We start from the raw sequence: 20,766 nt of genomic DNA, 5'->3' as shown, positions 1-20,766 counted from the left end.
ATCAATTAAATAAATAAAGTTAAACACTTAAGTCAAATTAAACATTAAATACTGAATTTTTAAGTCTAATCATAAAATAATAGTCCAAAAAAATATATCTAGGTTAGTTCAAGGTTTCTTTTCTTAGAAAAAGAGCCACCAAGCTAATTTTTCTTTCATATACACTTATTTTGTGACATTGGGGGATTGTATGAACTCATTATGGATTATATGTTCATCTTAGGATGAAACAAAGTTAAGATTATGACAAGGTTATGGTTTACAATTTTTTTATGTTAACGATTTTCATGATGGCTAAGCTTAAGATTATTATAATGATTATGGTCCTTTAATGTTGGGTAACTTACCTAGGATTATGGTTTTAGTTAGATTATATTTAGGTTTTGAATATTTATTATGGTCCTATTGTTTATAGGGTATATAATAGAGGGCATTAGGATGAGATTTAAGGTTACAATTAGAATGAAAGCTTAGAGATAGAATTATGATTTGATTAAAAACTATTAATGATTTTAGTTTGAATCCTAAACATTATCCGCATTTTAATGCAAACTGTAAGTGTAGATCATGTCAGATAATGAATTAATACATGTGAACCCTATCCCTAACCATATAATAATCCTAATTCTAATCATAATCCATAATTCATTACCTTATGAAGCTTTGGCTATCCATTTTATTGCCAAAGTAATCCCTTAAACTTTCTTAAAGTTTTCATTCCAACTCACTAATCTCCTTTCTTTATGTGAACTACTCATGGTAGCATGATTCCTCATATTTCCTTTTCCATGTGACCACAAAATGTTCCTAATAGATTTATATAGAAGACCAAACTGATTGAAATAAAATGAGTAGGAAGAAGAGAAACTTATACCCAATATGAAGAGAGAATCTTTTAACATACTTGAATTCTACCAACCAAAGTGAGATAATTAGAGTCCAATTGTTGAGTTTTCCAAAGATTTTCTTGTTGATATAAAGACACATTTCATTTATATGTTAGGTTTTACCACAAATGGAATCCCTAGGTACCTAACCACTTAATTATGAAATCTCCATCCAATACCATATTTACTACACAAGGTAGGGGACTTAATATTTAGCCTCAATAAGATAGATGTAGAGACATAAATCTTACTACCCGATACAAAGAAAAGAGGTTCAATTTGATCATTAAATGACTCATGTTGCACTCTTCTAGCTTAAAAAGAATAAAAATATTATCAAAAACCTATACATTAGATACTTATTAATTATTTGGAGAGTAGATCCTCTAGCTTTTAGAGACAACTGGTTATCTCTAAGGAGATAATGTAATGAGTCAACAACAATAAAAAATAAAGAGGATGCAAGAGGACACCCTTTCATAATTGATCTAGATAGTCCTAAAAATTATGATCTAACCCCATTAATTTCTTTACTAAAACACTGACGCCAATCATAGGAGAGGACACCATTTGACACAATATTGGATGGAATCCTGGGTTTGCAACATCATCATGTAGTGAAACTCCATTCCACCCTTTTGTAGACATTTTCATAATCAATTACTTGACCATGCCTACACTCTATCCTGGAAAGGTTTCCCAATCCAAAGTCTTCTAATAGGTTATCAAGTTCTCCAATATGCATAAATATCCTTAACAAAACACTTTTGTGTAGGGTTAATGATCTTGGGTAGGATATCTTCTAGTCTAGAGGCTAAGACCTTGATAATAATTTTGTATGATATGTATTTAGGAGTGTCCTATCTCTAATTTTTAATGAGATTCTTATCTCCCCTTGGGGATCAATTTTATGAGCCCTCCATTGATTACTTGATGTAGGGGTTTCTCATTACTAATTTTTTGGATGGAGGAGCTAATTTATGATAGAAATTGGTTTATCAAGGAATAATGCATCTTCATTCTAGGAATGATGGTTCTCATTTTATCCCTATCTTCTAAATCATTTTGAACTATCATCATCTTCTAACAAAAAAAATTGATAGTAAAATTAGGAAAAAGATCTTACTATATATCACTAGGGGGTGGGTATTTCTTTTTGTAGAATAAGGCAATATTTTTTTATGTGGCCTTCCATTCTGCAAAGGCAATAAATATTTAGGCTACCCATACAGGAAAATAGGAAATAAATAGGGGAATCTCCAGTCTCCAAAAAAGACTTTTAGGCACTTCCAACCCAAGATAAATACAAATTAGTCCACCCTAACATAATTATCTAGTTAGGGATTGGGGTGTTAGAGTGATTCAATACCCTCCTAATTAGATATTACATGATGAATATTCACTTAGGATATAAAGGTTTAGGCATCTAGTGGAAAGACAAGTTATTCGTTTCTTTAGATACATTCTTAGGCATCCAAGGGTGTAGTTCGAGCTCCTACTCACATTGATGTGGACACCTCCACCTCTTGATGGTGAGGGAGGGTTACTTAATTAGATGCCTAATTTGTTCAAGTCTCTTCTAATTTTTTTATGATGTATCATTTTGAGACCTTGATATCAATGTTTAATTAGTTTTAGGATGAGGGTTGAATTTGGTTTATATTGTTTGATTAGGTTTACATGCTTAGGTTTCAATTAGGATAAGAGTTAATAAATTGAATTAGGTTTTAAAGTGCTAAATTTGGTTTTAAATATAGAATTATAGTTAGAGCTTTTAGATTAAAAACCAAAATTAATTCAAAAATGTTAGGTTTGAATTTTTTTTTAAAGTTTTGAATATATTATTGAGTTCTAGTTTAGGGTGATTTGGTTTAGACTTAAGGTCAACGTTTAACTTGATTCAATCTTTGGGTAACGGTTCAATTTGGTTAATGGTTGGGGAAAGGATTTAAGGTTAAATTTAATGTTTTTACTGTTAAGTTCAGATATATAATTAGGTTTATGATCATGGTTTAATTCAATTTGGTTTATAAGTATAATATTAATTAGTTAAGGCCCAAGGTTACCTTTCAATCTAGTTTGATATATTCAATTTGGTTTAGGGTTAACCCAGGGGTTAGTTTATTTTAGTGTTAAATATTAAGATATAATGCTTTGATATCACTCATTTTTTTATATTTTGATTATATCACGCCTATACATGTTGATAAATTATATGCAATGAATCTTACAAATATTATTTGATCACATTACATGTGTCATGATAAGTTTTTTTAGTTTATGTACATGAGATGCTCCTATATATGGTGTTTTTCTTTTCTTATAATATATAGTGTTAAATATATATAAATTTACCTAAGTACCCTTCTTTATTATCTATGATGGACATGTCATAAATGACATATCTCTATATGATTCTTTTGATATGATATGCATGAATAATATATATAATAATAAAAATTAATCCTTCCTATGCAATAAATGATGTAATTAGATATGTACAAATGTTTTTAGATTCACATGTACATGACATGTAGTTGTAGATATGATGCTCCTCTAGGATTATTTAGTTTAAATCATAAATAAGGTTACAATTTTAGGGTTTGACATTTATATAATTAGTACTCAAGGTAAGATAGGAAAGTTATTTAATTATTTATATATTACCTAGTGTAGGTTTTAGCAAATTAAGCTCAAGGTTAAGATGATAGTAAGGGTTATGATTAGAGTTAAATTCAATACAAATTAACATTATAGTTAGTCCTAAATGATGCCCATCCAAGGGATCCAAAGAACTAATCAAAAGTTTTACTAAGCAAGCAATAACATACATACAATAATTTACATTTATAAAAAACATAAGAGATTTCATTCCTTAATGAGCACATTTACATTTCATTTTTAAATAATTATAAGTACTAAAAGTAAAATAAATAACACATCCACATGAAAGAATATTAACTACTTCAGTTCAATCCATTTAAATAATTTATATACATTTGTTCTGAATGCCACTTGGCAAATTAAGTTGGAATGCACAATCATCCATTGTACATGTCACAGGGTATGAAAGGCTGAAATAATATACATTTATAAAATAGTTTACATCATCCATTTTCGATCCATGAAACAAAACTTACAATACAATTTAAGTAAAATCATTTTAAATACTAGAAGTTTTTTGTTTGGATCCCTTGGCGGGATGTTATGTGATTAAGTACTTACTTATATATGTTTAGGGTTTTATTGTACATAACTATATGGTTAGGTCGAGATTATAGTTTAAACAATGAATTTAGGTCGAGATTATATGGTTCTAGGTCGAGGTTATATTTATTTGTAAAATTACATGTTTAAACAATGAATTTACATCTAATCTAATCATTCAACATTGTAATAAATACATAAATTAAATACATTTCAAAACATCTAAAATAATAATTTTTTAAATAAATATTTACGAAACTATATTTTAATTAAAAATACAAAAATTTAAACATCTACTCATTAACAATGTAAATTTATAATTTTACGTATATTAAAAATGAAAAAATAAATAAATTAACATACATATTAAATTGAAAATTGAAAAAAAAGTAAAATAGTGCAAAACATATTAAAATACTTGGTATATCAAAAACTGGCAGCAAGGGGGTGGTCGATATAATTGGGCTCCCATTTTTGAGGTCATGAAAATGACCTCAAAAATGCCAAAAAAGGGGGTTAAATAAAGTCTTCCAAATTGGGTACCCAATTTTTACAAGTAATCGGGCGCTCGATATTCGAGCGCCTCGGGCACCCGATCCTCTTTTGAATATCAAGTACCCAATTTTTGAAATTTGGCTCGGGTGCCTGAAGCCTAATTTTATAAATGGGTACCCAATTTTTTAAAAATCAGGTACCTGTTTCTGAGAAGTACAATTCTACGGATCTGACTTTCATGAAATTGTGACCCAACTTCTTGTGGTCACCCCTAATATCATTCATAAGTAAATCAACAAAGCTCAATGCATTATAGCCATATAGTGCTCTGAAAGGAGTCATCTAAATAGACATGTGATATGTAGTATTATAGCAATACTCAAATAAATAAATCCATCTAACCCATGCTTTTTGTTGAGCAGCCACGTAGTTTCTCAAATATCCCTCCACCCACTTATTTACTATCTCTATTTGCCCATCAATCTGTGGGTAGTAACTGGTGCTAGGTGTGAGCTTGGTGCCACATAAATGGAACACCTCTTGCCAAAAATGACTCATGAATCTGCAATCCCTATCACTCATTATGCTCCGGCGTATCCCATGTAGTCTAAAGATCTCCTTGATAGATGCAATCTCACCCTTGGGCCTTATGCAAGCCCATAATGAAATCCATGGATATACACTCCCATTTCCTATCAGGAATGGGGAATGGCTATAGGAGCCTTGTAGGTAATGTGTGCTCTTGTTTATTCTACTCAAAAATAGGGCATTCTCTAACATACTACAACACATCTACCTTGAGCCCCTTCCATGTGAACCAATCCCATACCTGCCTATGTGTTTTGAAGTATCTAGGATGTCCAGCTATAGGTGACTCATGAAGTGCTCTCATAAAAATATTCTTCACCTTCGATCTTGGGACTAAGAATATCCTATTCTTGTAGATAATCAAATCATCCACAAGTGTATACCTGGTATCAACAATTGTCCCATCAACAATCTTGGATGCCCATGAGTCTCTAGCATACTCAGCAATGATTGAGTGCCTCCAATCCTCTGATATCTGAATCATAGCACTGAGATGTAGTCTACATGACAATGCATCTGCTACCACATTCTAAGTCCCTTTTCACATAGGAGATGTCAAAATCATAAGCTAGCAGCTTACTAACCCACTTTTTCTGCCTATCATTGAGATCTCTTTTTCCAAGGAAATGTTTCCAAATATTGTGGTAAGCTTTAATGCACAACTTACCACCCACCAGATATTGCCTGAATTTAGCCAATGCATGCATAATATCCAACATCTCCTTTTCATATATACTAAACGGTCTCTCTGGCCCACGAAGCTTCCTACTCTCAAATGCAATGGGGTGCTTGTCCTGCATCGAAACAACACCAATACCCTCTCCAGATACATCACACTGAAGCTCAAATGGCTTCAAGAATTTAGGCAATGCTAACATAGGACATGTAGTCATGATCTTCTTGAATCTCTCAAAGCAAGCTTGTGCCTCAGGTGTCCAAACAAAGGCTCCCTTCTTCAGCAAATCTATCATAGGAGTTGCATGACGTGAATACCCATTGACAAATCTACGGTAGAAACCACACAACCCAAGAAACCCTCTCAACTATGTCAAGTTCTCTAGAAGAGGCCAATCCACAATAACATGGATCTTATTCGGATCCATCCTTACTCCCTTTTTCCTAATGATGTGACCCAAATACAGTAGCTTTGTCATGCCCAAATCATATTTGGACTCCTTGGCATACAAGGACTCCAACTGCAAGATTCCCAAAACTATCTCTAAGTGCTCCATGTGTTCTTGCCAAGTCCTATTGTAAATCAAAATATCATCAAAGAAGACTAACACATACTTCCTCAACTAGTGACAAAAGACCCTGTTTATGGTGGACTAAAAAGTAGTTGGTGCATTGGTTAACCCAAATGGCATGAGCACAAACTCAAAGTGCCCACAATGACATCTGGAGGTAGTCTTCTCAATATCCTGCTCTCTAACTCTGATATGATGGTAGCCAGATCAACTCATCAATTTGTGGAATCAATGCACATCCTCAATGTACATCCTTTTTCTTCACCATAGCAACCAAAGAAGCAAAAGGAGACTTGCTAGGTCTAATGTGACCCATCACGAGAAGCTCCTTGGTAGTTTTCTTGATCTCATCCTTGAGTCTCTTAGGATGCCTATATGGTGTAATCATCATGGGCTTAACACCCTTCTCCAACTCAATGTCCTCAATACCTCTATCTAGTGGTCTACCTAGTGGAATGTCACTGAAGTCTCTGTCATACTTCACTCTCAACCTCTGTATGTCTGGATGATACTCTATCTTATGATGTCCCTCCTGTTTAGGCATGCAAGTACATACAGTTGCCCACTCAGTGTCATCATGTCTAGCTAACCTCTCCATCCGTCTGAAGGAAATAGTCATGATGTCTCCATTCCTTATGGCTCTCAAAATATGTTGCTTCTCATCCACTTCAAACTTAATCTTCGTGTCCTTCAATTTGAAGGTGACCTCTTCCAATGAGTACAACCACTCCATCCCAAGAACCATATCCAGATCACCCATGTTGAGAATATGGTAGTCCACCTTGAGCTCATAGTTGTTTAGGCGTAAGGGAAAATTTCTAACCATCCTGTTACACTTAAGAGTATAACCATCAGCAACATGTACTCACAATCCCTCAAACTCCTTAGTCATAATACCATGATGCTCAACAAAATGTGCATCATTGAAATTGTATGTAGCAACTATATCAAACAATGTAATAACTCTCTACCCTACTAGAACACCATGTAGTCTAAAAGATTCTTCCTCTTGGATGCTAGACAAGTGTGCCTCTTGGAAGTGCAACTCAGTCTCCTCCTTAGTCTCTAGAGTTTCTGCTTTTGCCTCAGGCTCTGCATCACTATGATCAATCAAATGTCCAAAATTATTAGAATATGAATCCTTGTAATAAGCCCACATAACCTTGTTAGCCTACCCCTTAGGCCTCATAGGACAATCATGATCTCTATCATAGGGACCCTTGTAGTAAAAACATAGCTTCTTCCTATGTAAGTCATTCAGTGTCTCCATATCCAATGGTGCAGTAGACTTACCCTTGGTATCTCCCTTTTTGCCCTTGTTTTTATCAAACTTCTTATTGTCCTTGAATGAAGAAGTGCTCCAGGAGGTGAACCTACTAGAGGGTGTAGTAAGCTGCATGCTCCATACCTTCCTCATAGCCTCTTATAATTAAGGGGATCAAATGCCTTCATCCACCTCTTTAAAGGTTCAGAAAACCCCTCTATGAATGGTATAACCAACCTCCTCTCGAACACATCCTGCACCATCATCGATAATCTCTAAAACTCATCGATGTAGACCTCCAAATTGTATGTCTATCTTAGTTGTGCAAGATCATGGAAGAAGACCTTCGAGTCTTTCTTATCAAAGTGCTCTACCAATCTATTCACAAAATATTGATAGGATGTCAGTTGATTATGCTACAATGTAACCATACCATGTGCCCACCAATCATGTGATGTGCCCTCTAAATGAAAACTATCATAAATGATAGCATTCATCTCTAACATAGGCCTCAATGCTAGGAATGTATCTAACTTATGGATCTAGGCTTGTGCTATCATTTGTCCATTGTCATCAAAAGATGGTAAGGTGAGCTTGCTATCAGCTCATTGCAACTCCCTGTCCTGACCTCCTCTAGGCCTTCAATTCTACCTACAACTCCTCATGTGGTCTCTTCTTTGACTTAGGTAGCGATAAAAATTTAGAAACTCACAAACTTGTGGAGGAAGTGCCTGACATTTTGCATTTGCAGCTCAAAGATCATCCTGAAAGTCCTTTGGCATATAATCCTCTACTAGCTCCTAGGTCACCTCTCTAAGGAATGTAGGACGTGTAGCCCTATTTGCAGTCCATGACCTATGCCTAGGAGCACCCTCTGAACCTGCTACACTCCTATTATCCTACTCTAGTGTCCCCCTATCTTGCTCCTAATAATGTCTCTCCTGTGGGTTCATGTGCTCAACCATGGTGGTGAGTGCCTGCAAAGCCTAAGCCATCCACTCTTTTCCTATAACCATTGCTCTAAAAAATTCCCTTATTTATTGATCCTCATTCCTATTGTCTTTTAGTGAGCTATGTTCTTGTCTATCACCCATGGTGTCTAACTGCCTGTCAAAATCTTGTTCCCTGTCAAACAAACTTTGTTTGGGAGAGTAAAAGTTGTGAGAGCCAACCCCAGGTGGTTGAGTGTGATTGCTAAATCCTTAGGATGATAGGATCTAGCTCTGATACCACTGTAATGACCCTTACCAATAGGCCACTAATAACCACTAATACTGAACTATGAAATTTCATCAAACACTTGGCATGCAAACTAAATACATTGCTAATAGTAAAATGCTAAATAAAGGAAATTGTTGTGCAACAAATCTACTCAAATAACTAATGTAAAATAGTGCCAATATATTCATTCAATGATAACCAAATGCTTTTACATATGTTATGTGATTTTCAACTCAAGGCATTACAACATGGCATATTACAAACAAACCCTTACTAGCTAAATACAATTGAGAATTTCTTGCAATACAAACTGAAATGAAAAAAAAACCTAGATTGAGAAAATGTTGGAGATTGAATCCTGAAGATGAAATGATAAAATGCAACTCCAAACTACCCTCCAATTTTCTAATTGTACGGCTTGTAGGTACAATTATACATGTACAGACCCGTATGACTCTTGGAAAAAATAAATGCTAGGTTGAAAGGTGGGGAAAATGATATAGAAATAATTATCAAGCTCCAAATAAATTCTTCCAAAAATTAAAAATCAAACTCCATGCCAATAGTGAGATATGAGCAGGAATGTATGTCCAGGCTGAAAATTGAACCCTGCTAAAAATGCCCAAATAAGCTCAACTTGAAGTAGTTGAATACCACTTCCAAAGTGCAACCCCTTTAAAGGATATTTCACCTCCTTAGTTATGAAAATCCTTAGGAGACTCTATATCCAAAGATCAAATGACAATTTGCAAACCAAGATGGCACCACAAATACTCAAAGAGAAAAGTAGTGTAACTCAAAACTTGGGATGTCTAAATGAATGGCCAAGCACTCTATTTATGCACTTTTCTAAGAAGCCTTTAAGAACTTCTAGAAGTATCCATAAAATATTTTTTATGAAATCCCTTTATAATGCAGTTTTATATTAAAGTAACTTAATAAAAGAAAAAGTGCAACTTAATTCAAAATTATAATATTTTGGCACCACATAACACATAAAAATAAAAATATGATAAACCCCATCTCTCCAAGAGGAAATAAGACCATCCAATCCCCAAATAATCATTAGAATGACTCTCTCATCAAAACCATCTACCTACGAGAGTCCATAATATGCTAATTCACTGAAAAATAACATGTCACTAAAAAGGGTACATGACAATATGAAACAACCAAACTAACCACTTGTAGTTTGATGGGCTGACAAGGGTGGCAGCCACACAAGCAAAAATAAGAACTTCTACAAACATCTCACTTTGAAGTCCAATTTGACCTACTAGATTGAAGTTTCTTTTTAAACTAAAAATATTCTTTTTTAGGTCTTAGATTCAAGATTATGATCATATTAAAAAAATAAAAATTGATAATGGATAATATGTTGTAATTTGAAAATATTACAAGTAGGTATTTTAAGATTCAAGAAGATGTCTATTCAAAAATAGGAAAAAAATAGTAAATAATGTTCAAAAATTATTATTTTTAATTCTCCACTAAAGGAGAGTGTCTTCTTCAAGAATATGTAATTTTTTTTGAAAAATATGTAGATTTTATGGAAAAAGTTTGATGGGAGAAAAAAATTGTGAATTTTTGGTAACTTTGACTTTGACTAATTATAACTTGAAAAAGTTTAGCCAAATTTCAATTTTTACTTTTTGGTGCACTAGGTATACAAGTCAACTCTAACATATTCCATAAATAGACCAAAATATGAACACTTGCATATATTTTTTTGACAGGAAAAAAACTCTATATTTTTAGCATTTAAAAAAAAATTAAAAATAGACTTTAAAAATTCAAAAATAAATAAAAATTTTAAAACTATAGACATAAGCTTCATCCAATTTTACACATTTCATTAGTTTACATCATCTTCAAATTCTAAACACAAATGCCACTTATATGTCGTTAAAGTTGAAGTGTTCAAATTCTAATATCACTTTTCCTTTATAAAAGGTGACACAAGTTTGTGCTTTTACCCCACACATAATTTATTACGTAGTAATAATCTGATTATATAGAATATTACAAACTGGCCTACTTCTATGGTTTCTCCCTTGTATTATCAAAAGGGAATTCATGGTGATTTTAATTTGACATCAAGTCATTTGCAAAGGGTTGTAATTGTTTGTAATTGTTAAACATATTATGTTTTTTTTTTTTAGGCAAAAGTGGTAAGCCACTATAATATTTTGTTAATTCTGATTCAATGAGGTCAACTGGAAAAGAATTAGTGAAGAAAACCTAGGATCGTCCCTAATATATACATAGATTTATAGAGTTTAAGCAAATAATTACAAGAGGTGTATCAACTACCACCCAATGGTGAATGAAAGAGTGCCTTGAAATTGATTTCTTTGGACTTTTCCAAGCACTATCTTCATGATAAGCTTATCCTAGAAATTATCACTTATCTTAGAAATCTTCTAAATCAGACACAAATCCACCTTCAATTGATCCAAGCCCACTAAGAATAGGTCCCCAGCCAGAACATAACTCTGAAGTGTCATGAATCTAATCTAAATCTGAGTTAACGTCATCAATTAAATCCCAAAAGTTCTATTCAATTGGCTACACAGAAGTTACATTCATACCCCTGGAGTTTGAAATATTAGGTTCCTTCTACAAATCAATCATAGCCTGACCCACTATCTTTATTTGTTCCACCAAGTGAACACCAATTAATCTGGCAATTCTTTTGACTTAACAAATAATGAAACAACTCAGCATCATTGGTTTACTAATTCTTGGCATTAATTAGGTCTGGATTGCTCGGCATCCTCTATAGTTTTTGCTTTACGCGGTACCTGAAGCTTTCCTGTATTGCTTAGCTTCTACTATTTTCTTGAATCACTGGACTTCTATTTACTCTGTAGTGCTCGGCTCCTATTGGATCTTGAGTTACTTGGCACATGTTGAATTCTGTATAGCTCAGCATATGAACATCTCTATTACTCAACATATACAATTTTCTGGATCACTTGATACCTGAATGATTCTTGATTTTCTTAGCATCCACTACCTTTTTCTGATGCTCAACACCTGAAGGATTGCTTGGAACTCACAAATGAACTTAGTCATTTTGATAAAGGATATCAAATATTCTCGGTACTTGTTATTTTTCACTCTGCATATATCACATTCAAACTAGAACAAGATCAATGGACAATTTGGCACCTAATACAATTCTGCTTTACTCAACACCATAACGTAAGCATCTAATACTTATTAGCATTACTCCACTTAAATTACCTTCTTGTTGAAATTGGCAACTACTATGTGTACTAACCAACTCGACATCTAATACAATTCTGCTTTACTCAATGCCAGAATATAGCTTACTCAGCACCAGAATATAACTTGCTTAGCTCGACACCTAAAGAATTTCTTGGCATCTGATATTAAGCCACATTACTCAACATCGATTACCTTCTTAATGGACTCAAAATGTACTCATAACCTAAAGTATGAACTTCAAATGTCGAGCGGATAGAGGCTTCCAAGTCATCTTGAATAAGATTTTGTAGAACCTTGTATTTCTCAATAAAAGGTAAAGGATGAAAAGTAGAGGTAGTAACCCCATCACAACCCAAATTTGATAAAAAAATTGCAACTTTATTCCCTTCTTGATAAATATGCAAAATACAAATATCCAAAAAATCATCGAGAAGTCTCCAAATTTGGTTAAGAACATATTTTAGCTTCCAAGAAATGATGCGCCTATGGATACAAGCATCAATAATAACTAAAGAATCCCCTTCTATATGTAACATATGGAAATAGCCTTGTTTAGCTAAAATAATCCTAGCTAATAGGGCATGAGCCTTCATGATGTTATTTGTATCAATGGGCAAAGGAGAAACTGTGATAGCCACAACCTGACCAAACGGATTTCTAATACATGCTCCAAAACTAGATGGACCTAGATTTCCTCTTGAAGCTCCGTCAAAGTTCAACTTCCAAAAACCATATGATGGGGATCTCCAAAAATTCTCTCTAGGTAAGAGATAATTGGGTTAGTGGCTAATTTTCCACCTATTTGGTATGAATAATTGTTTCCATTGTTGGACAATTTGGGAATTCCAATGGGTCACAATCAGGTTGAATTTAATCACTCTTAGACTGGAATTAGTCACTTCCGAGATTGATTTTTCAATACCAATCAAAACAATGTCTAATGGTAGGGATTCCTTTCTAAAAATATGCTTATTACGTTCCCACCAAATAGCCCAAACTACCAAGGCTGGTATGCATTTCCAGAGATTTGCAAATAGTATTTTTTGATAAAGAAGTGGCCAGGCTTGAAAGAGGTCCCAAAGATTGTTTGGCAAAGGAGTAAGATAATTAAGTTTATTCAAAATGAAGCACCAACATTAAGAAGAAAATGAACATGTAACAAACAAGTGATCCACAGTTTCTTCTTGTTCCTCACAAAGAAAATATTTAAAAGGAGGAGCAATATGTAGTCTATTCAATCTATCACTAGTTTAAATCCTGTGTTTAAGTGCTAGCTATGAGAAACAACCTGCTTTAGGAAGAACAACCAGATTCCAACAAAATGAAAAAGCTTTGGAAGTAATTTTATTCAAACCATTCTGTTGTAAAATTTTGTACCCCTCTTTCACTAAATAATTTCCATCCTTAGCTAGAGCCTAAAAAATCCAATCTTGGGCTTCAGAAAAAAGACTTTCTTTGAATTCAAAATATTTTGAAATTAAATGATTTCCTGAGGTGATAGATGTAATTTAGTGGGATCCTTCCAAACTATTTTCTTTGAAAATTCATAGACATATTCCACATAATGATTAAATTGGGATCCCCAGTGAAGTTCAGCAACTTGGATAACATTCAATAAGATTCCACTCTTAGAAAGTGGAATTTGACCATTCTAGGAATTGTTCCAAAAATTAATACTTAAGCCATTATTGACTTCCCAAGAGATGTAATGTACTATGATTTTGTGTGAAGCTTTCATGAAATCCCAAATAAATGAGCCTTTTGGAGGATTTGAAATAGTAAGGATTCTAGAAGGATCATTGTTATATAGATATTTTTGCTACATAATTTTGCACCACGTAGATTGAAACTTACAATATATGTGCCAAATCAATTTCCCACCAAATGCTTCATTTCTAATACATAGATCATGAATTCCTACCCCTCCAACACTTGGACTCTATGACATATCTTGTAATGAAATAAATGGAATCTAACGAGATTCATTCATATTAACTGACCAAAGGAAACCCTTAATCAATTTTTGAATTGTAAGTAACACCTTAGGTGGGATCTTGAGGACGGTAATGAAATAATTAGGAATTACAACTAGAACTGATTTGATCAACAAAATTCTTCTCGCCAGTGGCAGCCATCTAACTTTCCAAGATGCAATTCTACTCTAAATGCACTGAATAATTGAAGACCAATATGAAGATCTATTTGAATCCATGACGAAAGGAATACCAAAATATATTCAGGGAAGAAAGTCTTTTGAAAAGCCCAAGATTAGTTTAACTTTGTCACAAACAATTTTCTTAGAATTGAAGAAATAAATATTGGATTTTTGAGCATTAATAGCTTGACCAGACACAACTAAGTAGAGATCAAGGGTATAAAGAATATGGCGAGCTTCTTGAACATCTGAAAATCCAAAAAAAAGGTGTCATCCACAAAAAGAGAATGTGTAATAGATATGTTTGTACCTGAAATAAGAGCTCCTTTCCATTTCTGCAACATGTGTTGGTGTAAAATGGCCCTACTAAATGCTTCAGCCATAATAATAAATAAGGTGGGGGATAAAGGATCCCCTTGTCTAATCCCTTGTTTAGAAGGAAAAAACTCACAAGCTTACCATTAATGATCAGTGAAAACCAAGCTCCCAAAATATATGCCTTAATCCATTTGCACCAATTGTTGGAAAAACCCATTTTATCAAGAACTTGAAGCAATTTTTTTCAGAAAACTCTATCATAAGCTTTCATCATATATAATTTAATAACAAAATTTGAAGAATTTCTTGGTTTAGTAAAGTGGAGAACTTCATGAGCCATGAGAGCCCCTTCCATGGTTTCCCTTCTTGAGACAAATCCAACTTGTTCTAGAGAAATAATACGTGGAATAAGATGCTAAATCCTAAGATATATATGGCTTTAGTGATAATCTTATAGGATAAATTGCATAAAGAAATTGATCAAAAATCTACAAAAGTTTGGGGATCCTTAATTTTTGGAATAATGGAAATATTGGTAGTGTTAAAATATTTCAACATATGTTTAGACCTTCTAGATTCTTCAACAGTCACCAATAAATCCCATCCAATTATATTCCAACAACTTTGGTAGAACAATGCAGTAAAACCATCTAGACTTGGGGCTTTGTCAGGCATAAATGAAAATATAACCTTTCGAATTTCTTGAATAATGAAGGGAGGCATTAGAATATCATTGTCTTGTTCTATAATCAATTTTGGAATAACATAGAAGGATTAGGCAAAACTTTAGGTTCAAGAAGGTTTTTTAAAAAATTGACAGCTTCATTTCTGATAAGATTTTCATTGGACAGGAGATCACCAAAGGTGGCATGTTTGATATGGAATATTGTACTATTAATTCTTTTTTTCTTAGCTGAATTATGGAAAACTTTGTATTTATGTCTCCATCTTGGAGCCATAATTCTCAAGATTTTTGTCTCCAGTACATCTCTTCTTTAGCACACAAGTCCTCCCATTGTGATTGTAGATTCTTTTGAGAAGAACATGTTTCTTCATTCATTCCCTGCTAGATGATCTAATTATATACTTCTTCTAACTATTCCTTGACTTCTGCTTTTTGGTGGAACACATTTTTGAAAACCTTTTGATTCCATATTCTAATTTGGCATTTGACATATTTTAGCTTCATAGCAAACTGATGCATTTTAAGACCTTCCATAGGAACTTCATTCCACCACTGTTGGATACTATATAATATTTTTGGATGCTTGAGCCATATACTTTCAAATTTGAATGAAGAGTGAAAGTGTTATTCCAAACATTTGTTATTGCAAATGAGGCTTAAAGATATAGGAAAATGATCAGATCCTGGCAATTTAAGGATTTCTGAGAAAATATTTGAGCAAGTCAACTTCCAATCATTTGATAAGAGAAATCTATGTAGACTAGCAACAATATTAGCAAATCTAGATCTCTTATTAGTCTAGGTAAATGATCCATTATTTGGGTGAAAATCCATCAGATTGTTATTATCAACAAAAGCATTAAAATCTTGTATCATTTTTGGGGGGCGGGGATTATACCTATAGTTTTCTTGGATTGAGATAATAAAGCATTAAAATCACCTCCAATAACCACTTGCAGATGCTCTTGCATTTGAAGAGAGCATGTGATAGAATCCCCTAAACATTCTTTATCCTTAGATGAAGTAGATCCATATACATTAATGAGGATAAAAGATATGTCAAATGTAATTATATGAAGCATCTGTCGATTGTTTTCTTGTTGGAGGAGCTGTGAATTATCTGTAAGAGGATTCCAAAGAACTGCTAAACCTCTACAAGAACCCAATCCTTGCATATGATAAGAGTTCCATTTTTTCCAATTAGCAACTATTTTGTCAAAGTTATGTTGGGACAATTTAGTTTCTTGCAATAAAATAATATCTTCCTGCAAAGAATCAATAACTTGTTTGATTCTTTGCCTCTTGTCAGAGGTATTTAAACCTTTGACATTCCAAGAAATGATTTTCATTGGAGACAAGGAGAACACCAAGTTCTTCTTGTCGATCTTTTAATAATAGTGAAGCTATTGTCCAAAGTTGTTTGAATACCTATAGCAATTTTTGTTCTTATCTTGGAACCCTTCAGTCTACCTCGCACCTTGGGTGTTTTAGCAGTAGGAGGTATTGTAGATAGAGATTGCAATATTGATAGAGGCTGAATTTCAAAATTATCTTGATTGTGAAGATCTTGAGACTGAGGTTCTTTAGGAAACAATAGCGTAGACTTTTGCACTAGCTAATAGAGATTAGCCTCTAGTCCCAAGGGATCTTCTGCCATTAAATCTACATTTCCTATGCTAGAATCCTGAGGAAATTGGTTAAGAACTATATGTTTTTAAAATGCCTGGCTTGGGATCAATTTATTCCAAAATTGAAATTCTCGAATACACACTAATTTATAATTATAAATTACAATACATTTTTAAAAAAATAGAACTCATTCTATTAAATCCATTATGTTACAATTTCTTAAAGAAACTAGTATCAATGAAAATCTAAAAGTAAAAATTTCTAAAAACTAGAACAAATGAAAATATCAAGTTCAAGATGTACTATTGTATTTAAACTAGAATCAATGAAAATCTCAACATGTTTAAAAAATTCAATCAATGAAGTCTCAACATGTGTAGACTCTAAAAGTAATAACTAGTTTCAATGAAAATCTCAACATGTAAGTTTGTAACATCAACATGTTCAAAAAAAAATTTAAGCATCCATAAAAGGAAAATGAATGAAGGCTATAAATTAATTTCTACAAACATAATTAATTAGTAGATAGAGTCTTAGATCAGAGCTACTAGCCTACTACTTAACTCACACAGAAGTTAGAACTTGAAGTTGAGAAGCTGCTATAGATGCCACTCTGCCTAGACCAACTCAATATCACTATCATCAGAATCCTCCTCATTTATTGCATATAAAATTTCATTGTTTGTTGTGTTTTCTTCAGATTCACTATCAACATTACTATGCATGTCAAACTCAACATCATCTTCATTTCTTCCAATATCAAGACATGAACCACTCCCACTACCACCACCACTGCCACTGCCACTTGGGTTTGAAATCTTGAAAATCCCTCTTCTTTGACATTGGTTTCTTCAAATGCTAAGAGCCCTATCATAAGGGAAACTATCTACCTCATACCTAGAATTATAGAACCTCAAACAATTATCCAAATTTTTAAATAATTTGTTTCTAACCTTTGACTTTAGGGAGCCCAAAGTACTGAAAACTCTCTCATCCTCCACTGAACCCAATATATTTGTTAAAAATAAATTAGTAAGCTTGAAATATTCTGGTATTGATTCTCTCAATTGATTGCTTTCACCAAGATTTTTTCAAAGTTTTGTTACTGCTCCCTCTTCATTTGGGTTCTTCATAAGATCATATTGTTCCCTCATTATGTTTGTAGAAGAATATGATTCATCTCTCAGACAAGATTGATCTAAAATTCAATTTATAGTTACTCCATTGGTTACTTTAGGTTTACAAAAATGTTGAATCAAAGTTGTCATCCTTCTTTGAAAATCAATTGGACAGTTTAGAGACAAATATTGCATAAAAACAATTGACATTGCTTCAAGTAGTTCCCTTGGAGGGAATCCAAATCTAATTTCTAGCGAAAGATTGTAGTAAAATTTCTTGATAGTGTCAATCATAGAGTCTTTGATCTTCTTGAAGTCTTCACCTGTAACACGTGAAAGTACCTTCTCTGGTTCTGATTAAACTTCTCTTCTTGCTTCGTTGGGGTTGGAGTTGGAGTTGAAATGGGCATAGTATTAAATTGGTATGTCAGCTCCATGTACCCTATCATATACCTCATCATTTGCACCAATATGTAAAAAGTTACGAGGATTCTTCAAATCTATGATTTCTATCCACTTTGTAAACTTTGATTCATCTAATGGTAGTAATCGATATAGAGTATCCAAGCTATTACATATCATTTTACATGGCTTATTATATTCTATAATGTACATAACTCTTTTTTGAACATTTTTTTATAATATTTCTCATGTCCTATAACATGGAGAGAATAGATGCTAAAGTTAAGAGTATCTTAACATTAGTTAGACTTGAATATAATCGAGAGAATCTGTCTCACATAGAGTGGATTAGTCCAAGAAATGACAGATATTCAAAGATTACTCAATCACTGGTCCATCCAAAGAGATCCATCTTGTATCATTGTCTTTAACAAGCTTCCTTCCATCAGTAAATCCTTGAGAAAAGTGTTGAAATTCCTAGACTCATTTTCTACTTTGACAAAATTATTGGTAAATCTCTTTGATTAGAGGTTCCACATTACTTACACAACCAAAATTGTTGACAATTTTGAAAGCTAGATTCATTTTCTAGGTCATGCAATTAATGGGAATAGCGTAGGGTGTCAAATCATTCTTGATCCTTTTGCAAAGACCTCCTTTATGACCTTGCATAACCAAAGCTCCATCCACTCCAACACACACAAACTTTTTGGAAACCTTCATTTTATCCAAACCTCCACATTCAATTAGATTACTCTTTAATAAATTATATAAATTTTTAGTTGTCACACCACAATTCAATTTAGCAATAGATAGTAGAAAGGGTTGGCGAAAAATATTGTTTATAGTATAAACATGCATGAACACCTAGGAAGTATTATCAATTGTTGTAACTTTTTCTAGAGACAGTGCAATAAAATTTGAGTGTTTTATTTTTTCTTCATATCTTCTTTTTCAACTCGTGCAAGACATCTAGCCCATTTCCACCTGTTGTTTACTAACTAGTGACTATTCGAATAGTTTTGAACTTTGAAAGGGTACAATAAGGTAGTAATTGAAGATTAATCCATCATAGGACATCCTCTACTCAAAATATAAAAGAACACACTTAATTGAACTACTTTTCCCATATTTTGCACTTATATTGCTTTCCCAATGAAATATTCAATGGAACCTTTTATTGCAGAACACTTCACCCATAATTGCTGGTGTAACTCATATATTTCAGCATTCCTGATATACAAACAGTTGTCCTTTGTTTTTCAAGTTAGCATGGATTTTTCAACTCCACCTATAGTTTCATTTTTGTAAACTTTATTGACACACTTTTTTATGGTATTAAGTTTAAGCAGCAACCTCTTATCCTTCTTTGTTATCTCTATGCAAATCTTACATCTGCATTCTACAAGAGGCTCGCCATCAATTGGATTGGCCACTTGTTCAATGAACTAGTACTTTTCCACCCATTCTAACTAAAAATTCCTTTTGGACAGATCCTAGTGAAATTGATCCTTCTTTGATTCCAATTTTCTTTTCCCTTTTTATGCATGAACATGACTTATGGAATCACATTTGGTTTTCTCACCCAGCTGGTCTAGGACTGACTCCGACTCTATACTATTAGTTTGTGACTCCCTACTTAGGGGAAGTGCCTCCAAATCATGTTCAAGTTAATCCTCGACTAAGATATCAGGTTCACCAACTTAAACTTCTTCAATATAGTCTAAGTCTCCAACTTGTGATGAATCTCCTTTTTCAATAAGCACTAGAGATCTAACTTGTCAATCTTGTAGGTTGCCAACATTTCCACCACCAAAATATGCAGCTATGGTTCTACATTTTGATTATGGTGGCCTCTCTTGGCTTTCATGGATCCTACTAGAACCCCTGTTACCCCTCTTGTTTGACATTGCAAACTGATAAGGTCTACAAAAAATAAATCAACTTAGTTGTTGAACAAAAGACTCAAATAGTGACAACTTAAAGACTGTGAACAGTGATAGTAGACTACTTAGACTACATATAATAACAATAATATGATTAATTCTCCAAAAATGGGTACTATAGTCTACGATACTACCCAATATAATTTGCAAACCTGTAGACTATCTTAGCATGTGAGATGTCCAGTCACCAGTGGACACTGGACAGTAAAATTAAAAAATAACTAGTACCACTATTCCAGTATAGTAGTACCACTATCAACATAAAAAAATTAAAAATCACTTGTCCTTTATGAAAACCATGGTCCATAAGTCAATGGGCAATGCACTCAGCAATCTAAAACTTTGGCAGCAATAAGAAATGTCAGTCTCT

This window comes from Cupressus sempervirens, chromosome 5 (genome assembly GCF_028749045.1).
Source record: "Cupressus sempervirens isolate cs-2001-9-10 chromosome 5, ASM2874904v1, whole genome shotgun sequence".
NCBI classification, from domain to species: Eukaryota; Viridiplantae; Streptophyta; class Pinopsida; order Cupressales; family Cupressaceae; genus Cupressus; species Cupressus sempervirens.
This window is presented reverse-complemented; position numbering follows the sequence as displayed.